Source organism: Octodon degus, unplaced genomic scaffold, assembly GCF_000260255.1.
Source record: "Octodon degus isolate 3935 unplaced genomic scaffold, OctDeg1.0 scaffold00132, whole genome shotgun sequence".
Classification (NCBI taxonomy): Eukaryota; Metazoa; Chordata; class Mammalia; order Rodentia; family Octodontidae; genus Octodon; species Octodon degus.
This window is the reverse complement of record NW_004524708.1, coordinates 1,837,971-1,855,086: the sequence shown is the minus strand read 5'-3', so window position 1 is coordinate 1,855,086 and position 17,116 is coordinate 1,837,971. Positions and strand designations below refer to the sequence as shown.

Here is a 17,116-nt window from a genome sequence, read left to right as displayed (position 1 = left end):
CATGTCTTCCTTGTGAAGCTGTCTCCTCCATTTGAGGAGACCAGCAGGCACTGCCTTGCACCACAGGAGCGGGCTGCTTCCACGGGAGCAGGGTATGCTGCTGCCACTCAGGGCTGAGGCAGTGCTGCTGCCCGAGTCGGCCTAGAAGCCAGGACCACCACCCCCAGTTCCCTGGAGGACACTGTACTGAGACAAACAGTTCTATTTTTTACACTTAAACATCTCCTAGAAATTGGTCTACTAGTCTTTGAACTTGCTGTTCTTTGTTCCAGTGTCTTCATGATTGAATGTGAATTTCCATTCTATGCCTGCCTCACTACTATATTGGGAAAACAGGTAACCTTCCCAATTTCACAGTTGCATAGCTGGAGAATAATATTGCTTTGGGATTAATCCTATCTTAAGTTTTACATGTATTTGATTTAGATGTTATGTAGATGATATTTGAGATTTACAATCGATGCTAAAAGTGCAGATTTGGATAAGAAAGCAAGTGCATTTTGCACATTAGAAATACATGAATTTCAGCAATCCAGCGCATGCATGTTGTAAACTGAATCATGCCCTCCAAGTGACATGTTTGAGCCCCCCAGGATGCAACACCTGAGACTATTACTCTTTTGGGAGATAGAACAAGAGCAAATTAATTTTTTAATGTATTTGGTACAGGTTCTACCTCATTATACAGCATGGACTTGTAATGATCCTCCTGTTTTCAGCATCCCCAGTGCTGGGATTACAGGCATGCGCCACCATACCCAGTCTCGGTGACTGGCTCAGTGCACCCAGGGGTGGGGGGTATGTGGTACTTCAGTCCCTGCACTTGCCTAAGCAGGCCGTTAGTCTGCTGAGCTAACTCACCATTGCTGAGCAAATTATTTTTAAGTAAAGAATTTGGAATGAACCCTAATCCACCTGGCTATAAATATAACATTGGGCTGTTGTCTTTATAACGAGGGAAATCTGGATGCCCAAAAAGACATAAGAGGTACACATGCACAAAGGAAATGGCCAGGTAAGGACAGAAGAAGGAGGTAGCCTTCCACAAGCACAGGGCAGAGGCCGCCAGCCAAGCTGAACCTGCCAAAGCTTAGTTCCAGAACTATGTGGAAAGCTTTTCTTCTGCTGTTTAAGGCACACCTTATGTGCTATTTTGTATAAAAGTTTTAGCAAATTAATACAATAAAATTTCTGCTAACCATGATAGATTCTGTTCTGCATATGATAATTATACCTTTTATGGCAAATAATTTCTTTACAACTCTTCTAAAAAATTACCTTTTATATAACCTTAAAAATGCAACTTCTCAATGTCATGGTTCAATTATTAATATGAACAGCAGCTATAAAGTCGTTTTCTTTTTTTAAATCCATAGTTTCTAATTTTAGCCTCTGACTATGCACAGGTGAAGACAAGAGCACATACTCAGTAACTGAAGAGTGTTCCAAAGACTGTCTTTCCCGCATCAACAAAAGTATGAGGTGACACAATCAAATCTTGATCTACGTGCCTCAGTCCTATCCCAGTGAGCTTCAGGAACACATGGCCAGACAGAAAGATGGCCACTCTAGAAATCTCAAGTAAGTATGAGGTCTTTATGAAGATAGATCAGGGAAGAAGACAAGATGATTACAGTTAAAGGGAAACTGATACCTGGAGTAGATAAGATCCTCACTTATTTACATATGAAATTTTGGGGAACACAGGAAAGACTAATGAAGGATGGAGCAAATGATGAGTCACTTGTGTAGCAAGGTTTGCTGTTCAATTCTCTGCCCAGTGTGCACCTGTGGTCATCCTGGATGCCCTGCCATCCTATGCTTAGCTGGTTTCCCAGGTTGCAGATTATATGTACAAAGACAGACTGACTGGCTAAGTGACTGATTGAAATCTGGATTAAACTGTGAATCTATTCAGTCAACTTTGCACATCTGATCTGGGAAAATCCATAAAACTATCTTGAATGAAATATAAGTAATCATTGTGAATCAGTAATATATTTGCAAATGTCATTGTTCTCATTCTCTCTCTCGCTCTCGGTGTGTGTGTGTGTGTGTGTGTGTGTGTGTGTGTGTGTGCTTGTGTACAATTCAGTCTGGGGATGACTCAGGCTGGATTACTTTTAAGTCTACTATCACAATCATTCTAATACAATCTATTATTCTAAATCAAATCACTGCCTACATTTGCCATTTTCAAAAATGAAAGCCAACACCAATATAAACAGAAGAAATTAAGTGGCATAAATTACAGAGCAGAGGTCTGTGTGTGTAGTTCTGCATTTTTTCCAGTTGAACTGGTTCACTCACAGGTCTCTAGCAGTGCGTGGATAGTGCCTCTGAAACCGTTCCTTTAGATATGATCAAGGTTTTAGGGTTTTCTCTCTTTTCGGTTATTAAGTTATTGTTAGGGTGGCAGCCCTAATCCCTATGGTATTTTTCATAGAGATTATGTGGAAGAAAAGAAGAATAACTTTGGCATGAAGTTATCTGTAGTTCCTGAACTCGGCCAGGGAATTATCTTTACAAAACAGATAATGGCTTGATGTTCCAAAATACAAGATAGTAGAACTGTGCAAAAATAAGATCAATGTATAAATACCCTGAGGAAAAACATAACTATGCCTTTCTTAGCCATGCAGTATACATAGTGCAATATGGTACGGAGTCTAACATTCTTAAAATAAAGATAATTAGAAAGAATATATAGTAGAGTAAGTGCTTTCCTGGCAAGTGCAGGGTCCTGAGTTCAATCCCCAGTTCCACCAAAAAAAAATAAATAAAATTAAAATTAAAATTAAAAAAAAAGAAACAACCCCAGGAAACGCGGCGGCGCAGCAGAGCTAGCGGGGCCTGGGCTGACAGATAAGTTGGCGCAGCCGGGTCGGCGAGCGAGCGGACTGGCAAGTGTGAGGTGCAGTCATGATCACCTCAGCCGCTGGAATTATTTCTCTTCTGCATGAAGAAGAACCACAGCTTAAGGAATTTGCACTACACAAATTGAATGCAGTTGTCAATGACTTCTGGGCAGAAATTTCTGAGTCTGTAGACAAAATAGAAGTTTTGTATGAAGATGAAAGTTTCCGGAGTCGGCAGTTTGCAGCCTTAGTGGCATCTAAAGTATTTTATCACCTGGGAGCTTTTGAGGAGTCTCTGAATTATGCTCTTGGAGCAGGTGATCTCTTCAATGTCAATGACAATTCTGAGTATGTGGAGACTATTATAGCAAAATGCATTGATCACTATACCAAGCAGTGTGTGGAAAATGCAGATTTGCCTGAAGGAGAAAAAAACCAATTGACCAGCGATTGGAAGGCATTGTGAATAAAATGTTCCAACGATGTCTAGATGATTGCAAGTATAAGCAGGCTATCGGCATCGCGGTGGAGACGAGAAGACTAGATGTCTTTGAGAAGACCATACTAGAATCGAATGATGTCCCGGGAATGCTAGCCTATAGCCTCAAGCTCTGCATGTCTTTAATGCAGAATAAACAGTTCCGGAATAAAGTACTGAGAGTCCTAGTTAAAATCTACATGAACTTGGAGAAACCTGATTTCATCAATGTTTGTCAGTGCTTAATATTCCTAGATGATCCTCAAGCTGTGAGTGACATCTTAGAAAAACTGGTGAAGGAAGACAACCTCCTCATGGCCTATCAGATCTGCTTTGATTTGTATGAAAGTGCCAGCCAGCAGTTTCTGTCCTCCGTGATCCAGAATCTTGGAACTGTGGGCACCCCCATTGCCTCTGTGCTTGGCTCCACCAACACAGGCACTGTTCCAGGTTCTGAGAAAGACAGTGAGATGATGGAGACAGAAGACAAGACAGGCCGTACACTTGCTGGAAAGACACCAGATGCGAGTCCAGAGCCCAAGGACCAGACTTTGAAAATGATTAAAATTTTAAGCGGTGAAATGGCTATTGAGTTACATCTGCAATTTCTAATATGGAATAATAACACAGACCTCATGATTCTAAAAACCACAAAGGATGCAGTATGTAATTCAGTATGCCACGCAGCAACTGTCATAGCAAACTCTTTCATGCACTGTGGGACTACCAGTGACCAGTTTCTTAGAGATAACTTGGAATGGTTGGCCAGAGCCACTAACTGGGCTAAATTTACTGCTACAGCCAGTTTGGGTGTAATTCATAAGGGTCACGAGAAGGAAGCATTGCAGTTAATAGCAACCTACCTTCCCAAAGACACGTCTCCAGGGTCAGCCTACCAGGAAGGCGAGGGGCTCTATGCACTAGGACTCATCCCTGCCAATCATGGTGGCGACATAATTGATTACCTGCTGAATCAGCTCAAGAATGCCAGCAATGATATCGTTCGTCATGGAGGCAGCCTGGTCCTTGGTTTGGCTGCCATGGGAACTGCATGCCAGGATGTTTATGATTTGCTAAAAACTAACCTTTACCAGGATGATGCTGTGACACGAGAAGCAGCTGGCCTGGCCCTAGGTTTGGTTATGTTGGGCTCTAAAAATGCCCAGGCTATCAAGGACATGGTTGTCTATGCCCAGGAAACCCAGCATGAGAAGATCCTGCGTGGTCTCACCGTCGGCATTGCCTTAGTGATGTATGGGAGGATGGAAGAGGCTGATGCATTCATTGAGTCTCTCTGTCGGGATAAGGACCCAATTCTTCGAAGGTCTGGAATGTATACAGTGGCCATGGCTTATTGTGGCTCTGGTAACGACAAAGCTATTCAACACCTGCTACATGTTGCTGTCAGTGATGTTAATGATGATGTTAGGAGGGCAGCAGTCGAATCAATTGGCTTCATTCTATTCAGGACCCCTGAGCAGTGTCTCAGTGTGGTCTCTCTGCTGTCCGAGACTTACAACCCCCATGTGTGCTACGGAGCCGCGATGGCCCTGGGCATCTGTTGTGCTGGTACAGGAAACAAGGAAGCTATTAATTTGCTAGAACCAATGACAAAATGACCCTGTGAACTACGTGAGGCAAGGGGCTCTCATAGCCTCCGCGCTCATCATGATCCAGCAGACTGAGATCACATGTCCAAAGGTGAATCAGTTCCAACAGCTGTATTCCAAAGATATCAATGATAAGCATGATGATGTCATGGCCAAGTTTGGCACTATTCTGGCCCAGGGCATACTAGATGCAGGTGGCCATAATGTTACAATCTCCTTCCAGTCCAGAACCGGGCACACACATATGCCTTCTGTGGTTGGTGTCCTTGTCTTTACCTAGTTCTGGTTCTGGTTTCCTCTCTCACACTTTCTGTCATTGGCTTATATCCCTATCTGTGTCATCGGCCTGAACAAGGATTTAAAGATGCCGAAGGTGCAGTATAAGTCAAACTGTAAACCATCCACATTTGCGTATCCTGCACCTCTGGAAGTACCAAAAGAAAAAGAAAAGGAAAAGGTTTCTACTGCTGTGTTGTCTATTACTGCCAAAGCCAAAAAAGAAAGAAAAAGAAAAAGAAAAAAAGGAGGAAGAGAAAATGGAAGTGGACGAGGCAGAGAAAAAAGAAGAAAAAGGAACCTGAGCCAAATTTCCAGCTGTTGGATAACCCAGCCCGAGTTATGCCTGCCCAGCTGAAGGTCCTTACCATGCCAGAGACCTGTAGATACCAACCTTTCAAGCCACTGTCCATCGGAGGCATCATCATTCTGAAGGACACCAGCGAAGACACTGAGGAACTGGTGGAACCTGTGGCAGCACAAGGCCCCAAAATCGAGGAGGAAGAGCAAGAGCCAGAGCCCCCAGAGCCCTTTGAGTACATCGATGACTAAGGGACCAGACGGACTCTGGCCACTCAAAGCCCAGCCAGCTGTGGAGAGCATGGCCAGCTGTGGAGAGCGCGCAGCGGGAGCCCTCACAGGACCAGCAGGACCAGCTCCTCCATGCATGTGGTCTCGCTGTGTGCTCACCTCAAGAACTCATCTCCAAGTCTCTGACTGAAGAGAAAACACATGACCATTTGGTGTGCTCTTTCACAGACCTTGGTTTTCAAATAAATATATTAAAACCTTGAGAAAAAAAAAAAAAGAAAAAAACAACATAGAATTTCACTAAACAAAATATTAGGAATAAAACAATGGTTCTTACGTTGCATAATATTGTCTTCAGGTTACTTGTGTGCAAAATTGGCAAAAAGAAAAAGTTATAAGAAATTTAAAAGGAAAAGAAACAACATAAGCATTAACTGCTCCTTTCACTAGACTACCAGAAACCACCAACAGAGTAAGAAGAAAATCCATGAACTGGCAAAAATATTTAGCCGACTATCCCTCAAATAAAGGAATTCTATCTAGAACATGTAATGAATTTCTAAAAATAAGGCCCCCAAAGTTCAAATACCCAACCCAAAAATGGCCAACTGAGATGAATATACACTTCTCAGATGAAGAAATAGAAACAAAAAATAAATGTATTTTTAAAAAAAGTTCAGCATCCCTAGAGTCATTTTTAAGGTAGGATAGGTATATGAAAAGCCTACAGTGTAGACTGCAAATAATTTACTTTTAAAAAATCACCCTGTTGTTCTATCATTGGCTTATCTCCACCTGTGCAAGGGCGCTGTCCAGCATCCTGAAAAATAGGTCTCTTCACAGGGTCTATAAATGTAGTGATGTAAAGGAGGGCTCTAATCACACACACACTTAATATAGGAAACAGAAATATATGCCTCCGTTTATATATATATGCCTCCATTATATATATATATATATATATATATATATATATATATTGTTTCTCATTTAATAATACTTATAGAACATATATTTTTGCTTTTATGTCATGCTCTTTATTTAAACTTCATGATACCTCTGTAAAATAGAAAAAAATCATTTTGATTTTCATTTTCTTCATTCACTGATGGAAAAACTGAACTTCAAATAGTATGAATATAATGTTCTGCAATTATTTATTTATACAGCATGGACACAACTTTCCAAAATATAATCATGCCTTCATTTCAAAAGTAAGTTACATGGTACTATTATGTAGTTGGTTTTCATTGATAACAAGTGGCACTTCAGAGACTTTTAGTAATACAAAGAAGATAAAAGCCTATTGATCAGCTGAACACAATAGAAAGTTATCTTCTCTTTGAAACTCAATGTAATTGTTACTGCTCTTCAAAAATAATAAACTCACCAAGAGACAATGGAATTATCTACTTTAAAGCTGTAAAATAAGCAGCACCTGCATGACTCTGGAAACTTAATTTGTTCACTGAGTTGAAGAATATTTGCTAAGAGTTCACCACACTCTAGGTGCTGACTTACATGCTATGCATTAACAGTGAAAGATTAAAATCTGACCTCAGGAAGAACCCACGGCTTGGTGAGGTGGAATGACATTAAATGAAGAACAGCTCTAAATGTGGGTATTAAGGAGCATAGGTCCAAAACTCCTGAAACAGCATGTGGAAGGAAAGGACTAAAGCTTGACCTGATATGGCGAGAGTTAAAGTGAAGCTTGTGAAGCTCAAGCCTTAAGAACTCTCTATTACTACCATGTTTTGGGTCACATTATTCTATATTACTTTTCTTTTTTATGTATTTTCTACAGGGTCTCACTACACAGCAGAGACTCGTAGTGATCCTCCTGTTTTCAGCCTCCCTACCAATGGGATTACAGGCATGCACCACCACGCTCAGTCTGGGTGTCTGGCTGAGCACACCCAGGGGCGGGGCCAGCACGGCATGTGGTTCCAGGGATTGAACCCTGGTCCTGAACTTGCCTAAGCAGCTGCTTAGTGTGCTGAGCTATCTCACCAGCCGTGTATTGTTTTCCTTAAGGAGGCTCTCCAAATTGTGTAAGATTTTGGTCTCTGGATTCTAATCAGAGCAGAAGTGCTGTTTTGGGTATCTATCACCCTTACACCTTGTTCTAACTTATTCTGCCTTCCAGGAAAAATGAATTTTAAAAGCCATCTTTGGTATTTCCACACACTTGCTCTACCAATTACTCAGCATACAGAAGGTTGTCAGCATTTACTCTGCAACCACCCAACAGAAAGCTAGTCTATAGCATTAAATATCTAATACAGATGCATTTGGAAATTTAAACCTCAGACATTGACAAACACAGAATTACTTTTTCACAATTGGAAAATTTAGGATTTAATAGAGAACAGATAACGTTAAAGTTAAGAAGGAACATCTTCTCCTCTCTGAAACTATTTGAACTGCTTCTTGGCCTTCTGGGTAAGAATTATACAGCAACTTGAAATAAGTCAGTGCCCTTGTTGTTACTGCAGTGATTCTGCACCCTACTAACTCAGCGCAGATGAGATCTAGAAAGGTAAGGATTTGAAGAGAAAGCTACAAAGAGCAGGCCCACTTCCCAGCAATCACCACGGACCCCATCGTATTTTCCATACCATATGCACGGGAGTACTAACACCTCCTTCCTCACTGCCTACTTTTATAAAGTTGCTTTTATTAACTAGTACACTGTAAAACTTTTGCCTTCAAAATGAATCTTGGAAAACAGTTTTCAGCATGCTGAACAGACAAAATGTTATCATTAACACAATTTTGAATGCTTACTCTGTACCCCGCTCTGCCATGAAAGGAAAAGTAACAGTACTATGTGGTCACGCTACATGTTTCTTTGTTCTGTTGTTTTAAAATGGCATTTGCAAGCCACACTGAAAACTCTATGTGGCTTTCTTTCTCCTTCCCTGATTCCTCTGCCTTCTCTCCTGCCCATGTCCAGTGTAGAAGACAGAAATTTGTGTGGACATGTATGGGGGTGGAGAGGTTCGGTAGGATCTATTCACTTCTAGGTCAACATAGCATGGAATTTTATTTATGATCTTCATTATTCACAGATTTTTGAGTGCAATCAAGATCCTCTCTAGGACATATTATTCTAGCAAAGAATATAATTTCAAAATGCACAGTATAAAATCTTGCGATAAAGGCTGCACTGACAGTGACAAGCTGTTATGAAGAGAATGGATTAAAAGGCCCAATGGTAAACCTGCCATTATTTTAATCAAAACATACACTCAAAATCTCTCTGGCCAGAACAAAGATCATGGTCAGAATAATTAAGTAACCTCAACCTAGTCATAGGCAAATATAGAATGATTTTTCCACCTTATATTATACTTCCCTCATGAGTTCTCAGCATCTAATAAATTGTAGATAGGAAAGGGAACTTAATCTTGTCAATTTTCAGTGTCTCAGACAGTACTATGTGGTCACGCTACATCTTTCTTTGTTCTGTTCTGTTTTAAAATGGCATTTGCAAGCCACACTGAAAACTCTGTGTGGCTTTCTCCTTCCCTGATTCCTCTGCCTTCTCTCCTGCCCATGTCCAGTGTAAAAGACAGAAATTTGTGTGGACATGTATGGGGGTGGAGAGATTCGGTAGGAGCTATTCACTTCTAGGTCAACAAAGCATGGAATTTTATTTATAATCTTCATTATTCACAGTTTTTTTTGGCCTTATCCCATGCTCTTGGGCCCCTCCTCCCCAAGAAGCTCCCTCAGGCTCCATTAGCTGTCCTCTGTCGGTCTTCAGGTGGCAACACAGGACACAAGAAACCTGTGTTCAGACCCGTGGCAAGGCTGGTGCAGCCCACAGGGCATATGTTCATGCCACAGCTCTCGTTCAGTGCCACCCGGAAACCAAGTGACTTGGCTTCACCATGTGCCATCTATGCTCTTCGTTATTCACAAAAACAGACAGACTTGCCGCCATCACAGCGTCACTGAACAGAGCTACTATAGTCCATCATTTCTGCTTTCAACCTTAAAAGTCCCATCCCACTTTGCTTCCCTGTACATCTGTTGGCCAGGACACTAGACCAGCACATACCTGAAATGATGAACACCAGAGATAAACTGAAAAGAAAGTCTGCGCTCGGCTATCATAGATCTGAGTAAAAATGGAATCAATGGTCACCCTCTTCAGACTCTAAGGTGATCGCTGAACCCCAGCGATTTAACTCTTTCCACCTCCCCTAAAACCTGGTGGCCCACATAAACGCCTAGAGATTTAAAAGTAGTATATCTAGATACTAAAATATTTAAATAAAGCATGTTCAATTCCTCTAACTTGGAAATGCAACTACATGATGTCCTGAAAGTCCAATTCTAAGTTTAACATTTCTAGAGTTCTCACCACAACCTGATAGATAGGAGACAGTGCTCAGTCGTCAGACGCAGAGCTATGCAGGCGAGAACAGGAGGTGAGGACAACCACCATGATTATCCCCACCCTTCAGCACCACTGTTCTTGGCAAGTAGCTAACTGATATATGGTCTGAATTCTGTAAGAGGTTGGGCAGGCCCTGGAAGGCCAAAGCCTGCTGGGGCACTGGGAAAATTAAGCCGTCAACATGACTGCATAATGAGACTCATGGAGGGGTGAGGGGAACATGAGGTCACCACACTCATCCACAGACGAATCCCATAGTGTTCATATTTGACAGACCACAAGAAGCTCGGATTCCAGTGCAGGGCGCCACTGGGGCATGGCCTTGCAAAGTACATGTCTTGCATACTCACTCCCCCTCTCTACTTTCCAGCTGCCGTGGAGTGAGTGGCTTTGTGGCACCAAGCTGCTCCCCAGTGGTGTGCCTGTCCTGGAGCAGGCTGAGCACAGAAAGAAACCCTGCAACTCCAAGCCGGTCACACCTCTCCTATAAGTTGGTGGTGGTAGGTATTTTGCAGTGGCAAAGGGAAATATACCCCCCAGGAACAGAATTTCAAATCATGTGTAGATGCTACCAGGGAATAATTTATATATAATATATTTATATGCCTATCATAAATATACTACAATACAGAAGAGATGCTGGCAAGAACAAGAACAAGTACAAGGAAGACATGATAGCATTATCAACAGACTCAACTCTCCTCCAAAGTCAGAGGCTTTCAGATTAGGAAATGAAGCATCCATCCCAGAAGTCAGAAGAGTCACAGAACAAAGTGGATTAGGGATATGAAAACAATGGAAATGAAGACGAAGAAAGCTATTATATCGCTAAGAAATGGGAAACAATCTACCTAAATGACATAAAAAGACAGGGACATTTATGAGACTCAAATTTTAATTTTTAAATATACAAAGGAAATAAAATTCAACAATATAAAAGGAAATTAACACATCATTCTAGTTAGCTAATGATACGACATTTAAAGTGAAAATGATAAACCATAAGAGAAAAAATAAGAATGCACCAACTACATCTAATGCAATAAGCAATGAATTAGTCTAGTATGTATATATTTCAACTGAAATTTTTCAAACACATTGACAGTGTTGCCCCCAAACATTGTTTAGTACAATGTGAAAGAATTTCATTATATTTCTATAGTTATGCACAAAAGTTCCTTTTCATAGCTTCTATATAACACAATTACACATTGTAAAACAGTGACAGAAAATTACCTATATATAAAGTAGAAGAAAAAAGAAAAAGAAAAACATTTAAAATTAACATGGAATTAAAATTTAGATTGAACACATTATCAGAGAAACTAGAAACTTTACATAAGACAATAACTCAGAGCAATAAATCTTAACACTGATGAGTTTTAGATGTAATGATTCTTAGAGAGAAGCTAAATGTTACATAAATATGTGACATATATAAAAAATAAAGAGATCAAACAAAGTAAAAAACAATTATTAAAGTAGGAAATTTAAAAAAATAATGTTCTTGAAAATATATGGACAATTTTATGTCAGATCTCAAGAGAACGTATATGAGAACATGAAAAATGACATGGTTATGAAATATTTAAAAATTTACATTTGCATGTTGTACATAATTTTATTAGAATATTAGTTATACTGTGGACAATTTCTTACACATACAATTGAAAATCTACAAAAGATAAGACTAATTGTCAAGCGAAGTGTGCCTAAGCAATATATATTACATAATTCCAAGAGAACTGTATCAACTGAATAAAAGAATAACCACTGAAGAAATCTATGAACTAGTTAGCTTTTTTTATCAACAAATTCAATTTATGGAGAACTTAATGGATAGAAGAGCTAGAAGTGCATCTCAGGCTGCAGCAACACAGGCTTCCTAGATTAGAGACAAGAGGAAGGGGCACATTTGCTGCCCTAGACAAAGGCCTGGATGCGGGCTTTGTCAAGAACAACTAATACATCATTAATATACAGTCAGCTATGAAACAGTCCAGGTATCATCACTGCCAGGCACCGGGAGCCCCTTTGCTAGAAAACATAAACTCTATATTGTTGAACAGGTACAAGTTCTCAGACATGGATCTTAACATATTTACACTAGAAAAACTGTCTGTAAGAATGAAAACTATGGGACCAAGCAACAGTTTGACAGAATCAGTTAACTCTGATAATAAAACCAGAAAATGATAACAAGGAGAAACTGAGGTCATTTTCGCCAACTATAAAAAGTGTGTATATGTATGAATTAAAGTATCAACAGAAAATTCAGTAGTGTATTAAAAGAATATATTATCATCAAAGCTTTCATAAGATATGCATGGATGGATGGTTTAACATTTAGCATCACATTAAATAATTTATTTCATTAATTTAAATAAAAATAAAACATTCTGAAGATGCTGGAAAACATAATTCAAAGCCAATTCCTAACAAAAAGCTCTTAGCACACTAAAAATAAAGCTAGGTAAGCTGAATGACAGATTCTATTCTAAATATAAAGCACAGAGTGTACCCAACGCTGAGAATAGTGTGCTGGGTTGTGTCATTATTGAAATTCCTCAGGGACAGGTGCCTGTGATAGTAATGCTCTAATTTCAAAAAAACGGGGAGTGCACATTGAAGTGAATATTACATACACACACACACACACACACACACACACACACACACACATATACACATGTAAAGATATATTCTCATGGCATGGAATTGAAATGGGTTTTGGGCCCAAGAATACACAGCCATCAATGAAAGAAAATTAACAGAGGCCAGGGAAACCCATGCATTAGTATGGGATGATGATGATGATGATGATGATGATGATGATGATGATGATGATGACAACGACGACGACGACGATGATGATGATACAGGTGGCACAACAAAAATAGCAAATACATTCTCAGAAGAGGAAATACAAATGCTCAGTGAGTATAGAAAAGTGTGTGACTTCTCACTACTGATCAGGGAAATGAAAAGAGGGTGACAAAATAATATTTCTGCTTTTTATCCAAAATGTAAAGCTCAAAATAATTAAACAATAAGTGATGGTGGTGAAGCGTTTGTAGACTGGCCCTCGAAAAAATAACTAGGCTTTTTTTTTAATTATACATGGTGCATAATGTTCACACTCCCCTTGATGAGCTGGTGCACGAGCGTGACACAGCTTCCTTCCTTGTTCATCTTTTCCTTCACTCCTTCACCCATCTCCTTACTGCCACCCTCCCCTCTTCCCCCTGAAGAAAGCGCCATCTTCTTACTTACCATTCCTAACCTTCTATTTTCCTCTTCATACTACATGTTTCTCTTCTGAGAAACCATGTGATACTCAAGTTGCATGCCTGATTTATTTCACTTCACATTAAGGTCTCAAGGTGCATTTATTTGCCTAAAGACAATTCAATTGTGTCCTTATTTATGGCAGAGTAGTGCTCCATCATGTGTAAATACCATACTTGTCGTATCTATTCATTGCTTTTGAACATATAGGGTGCTTCCAAGATTTAACTATGATAAATGGTGCTGTTATAAACGTGCATGGACCAGTATAAATTACGATTTTGGGCAACATCCTTGATAAGGACAAGCACTGCCTTAGAGCCAGCATTGTAGATCCAGGGCCCTATCCCAGAAACATGGTAATGAACTCACTGAAAAACACAAAATAAGGGCACAGCTGAATTTAGTGAGAGCTTGAACACAATAGCAGGCTCTACCACAGAAGATTTAAATTCTCTCCTATATGATCAAAGAACAGATTTTCACATGTCATTATGTTTAAAAGGAGGTTGAGCTGAGGTATGAAAACACTTCCGGTCAAAATGGTTAAGTGAATACAGAAATCCTAATGCAATATATAAAATATTCTTCCCCTTGAGTAAAATTCGACTTAAAAAAAAAAGTGTCTGGAGGGTTATGTAAAATTAAAAAAAGAAACAGACAATATAACTTATCATTGGGAAGGGATCAGAGTGGGGAAAGGGATGTAGATTAACAGGAATATTTTATTTCATTGTTTGAAACTTTATAAACAGAATTGACTCATATATTTTTGTATTACTAAAAATAAGTGAGTCCATGAGCATTAGTAATGCAGTAACCTAAATGGCATCAAAACACAGATGAAGGAATGATTAATACTTCCTAGACTGCAGAGGGGTAGAGCACATACTCTCTCTCTCATTCCACAGAACAAGAGAAAACCCCAATGAGGAGCGAAAGGGCTGCTTCCCTTCACAACAACACTTGTACCTCCATGGAGCTGTCAAGTATGTGCAGGCTCCCCTGTTGACAGAGCCACCCTGACAGAACAATGCCCCCCGATGTGTGGACCCAGGTCTCCTTGTCATGTAGGACAAAAGCCAAGCAGGGGCTTGATGGGTGAAGGACTGACAGTGCCCTCTCATCCTTGAGACTAGACTGACTGACTCTTTTTTTTTTTTTTTTTGCGGAACCAGGGATTGAACTCAGGCCCTTGTGCTTACCAGGGAAGCACTTATTCCACTGAGCCATCTCCCTGGCCCCTAGGCTGACTGACTCTTAAATTGAGTCACAATAGATTAATTAGAAGAATCAAGATAATACAAATAAAATATCAGAAATATATTAAGCAGTAAAAGCCACAATATTTTTTCTTTAAGTATTTAGGACGTGATTGCTTCTTAAGTAGCGCCATGTTACACACTTCGCAGTGCCCATGTAACATACTGTATTTTTCAAAGATGGGCAGAACATCTCCCATTCCACACATTCTTTGCATGCTGACTCGCTACTCAGGAGGAAGGAACTACTTGCCCGTCTGTCTTGAATCTCAGGAGCCTGTGTGACTGTCAGAGGGGCTCTGTGCCAGTTCTGGATGGAAGTCTGAACTGGACTGGCAGATTCTACTTCTTTCCTCTAAAATGCCAGGCGTGATGCAAGAGGTGCATCTTCCCTGAACCCACCATGTGTGACTTCTAAGCCAGACCAGGAGATCCAAGGACAGAATTCCAGGGGAACCGTCAGGCCACACAGCGCTGAGTAGGCTGGGTATGGAAATGGAGGAACCAGCTTAAAAGGGAGCCTTCAGCCGCAGCCCCCAGCTAAGGCCAGGCAGACCACAGGGTAATCTCAAGCGACGCATTTGCTGAACTTCTGACTCCAAGACTGGTGAGCAAAATGGGAGAAGTTAAGCTTATGTGCCCATGGATTCTGTATCAGTGGGTTTAAGCAATAGCAGATCACAGATATTTGGGAAAAAGCAGTACCAGTTCTGAATATATAGACATTTATTTCTTGCCCTTATTCTCCATACAATCCAGTACAGACACTCCTGATTTAACAACTGAGTTGCATCCCCAAGAAAAGGTCATTAAATGAATTGGTCACTAAGTGAGAAACTGTATATAGTAATACATGTACTACAACAGGCAGAACAAAGGAACACAAATTCAACCCTGCTCTAATGGTTTTGCTCTTATTTGCATAACTCTCACATGCAGTACTGTAATGCATAACAGAACATAGACCTGTACAGTATATTCAGCAAATTTATAGTACTGTATAAATAAGGTGCACTATACAATAAAAGACATTGGTATTCTATCAACAAGATGTATAGAACTGTATCCAAAAAGAGACAGCTCATAAATCCTCCTGGTGAGTCATAAGTTCAGATAGTTGTTAAACACATAATTAAATGAGGACTATCTGTATTAGACAACATATTATCAACAAGTTCAATGAAAATGATTTGTTTTCCTTAAGAAAGCATGCTGTTACGGTTTGTGTTTAGTTGTCCCCCGCAAAGCCTCACGCAGTCATAGGATGGCTTCTGGAGTTTGTGACTGATTCATGATCCAGTGCTGGGATAATGGGTGTGAGAGCCCTGGGACAGATGCTGTGCATTACAATGTAAGGAGTGGGAGAGAGGCTAGCTAGCTGCCTGAGCTGCTGGCCACTCCCTTTGCTCTCTTGCTCTTTGCCACAGCCCTGAAAGGTTGCTCTCTGCCATGTGCCACTCTGCCCTGGAGCCAGCCAAGTATGGATTGCAACCTCTACTAGATATGAGCTCAATAAACCTTTCCTTCCATCATTTTGGTTGTCAGGTATTTGTCCCAGCAACAAAAGAACAATAACCAAGACACATGTTCTCCAATAACCTTTAAAATAAAACCGAGCAACCACCAAAAAAATCATCACAGCAGCTGGGTTCAGACATTATTGATCCCTCATATGATAGTAAAGGCAGAGATGAATATGATTCAGAAAATCAAGGATATCTGATCATATTATCAATGACATAGAAAGTGCTCATCAACAATCATGACTATAAAATAGATGCAATCCAGATATGATCTTTAGCAACTCAATAAAACATCTACTCCTGTACTTCCTTTCCTGGCATCTTAGCACCTTCCACAAATTCTTCAGGGTTACACTGATCATATAGTTGATACTGTTAGAAGTTGTATTTTGAATGTGCAATTCTGGTTCATTAAGGAAGAGCTACTGCAGGCCACTGGAAGGGAAATGCGAAACTAAAATACTCCTAGTAAGACATCACACAGCTATGAGCCTGTTAGATTCCACAAAATCCACTGGAAATTCCAAATTTTCATAATAGTAAAACTGGTATTCATGAAGCCACTGCTCTGGCTGCCTCTACAGTGAACACCTTGGAGGTCAGAATCATATAAAATATGTAGTTAAGGAGCTTATTAGCCAGGAGTATAAGACAAACATTCAATACATAAAACAATCACAGAGCCAAGAATATCAATGGTAGTTATTCAGTTGTTTCCAGGAAGTGGGAAGCATATATATATATAACCCTGCAGAAAATGTGTGCACCCACATGATATGGGGTATCTCTATATATCAAAGTTTCATAGATAACAGTAATTCTAGAGTTTGTTTATATCAGAGAAGTTACTTACCTTTAAATGGATCAGTTTTACTAGCA

The 17,116-nt window shown here is 40.1% G+C and overlaps 1 protein-coding gene and 1 pseudogene across 1 annotated transcript in view; one reads left to right on the top strand and one right to left on the bottom strand.

Moving 5' to 3' along the window:
• Nrg3 (neuregulin 3) overlaps window positions 1-17,116 on the bottom strand; it is a gene marked incomplete at its 5' end in the record, with an annotated part of 1,166,638 nt that overhangs the window by 1,054,722 nt on the left and 94,800 nt on the right. The gene's annotated exons all lie outside the window — the stretch shown is intronic.
• Window positions 2,923-5,774, top strand: LOC101568487 (annotated as a pseudogene).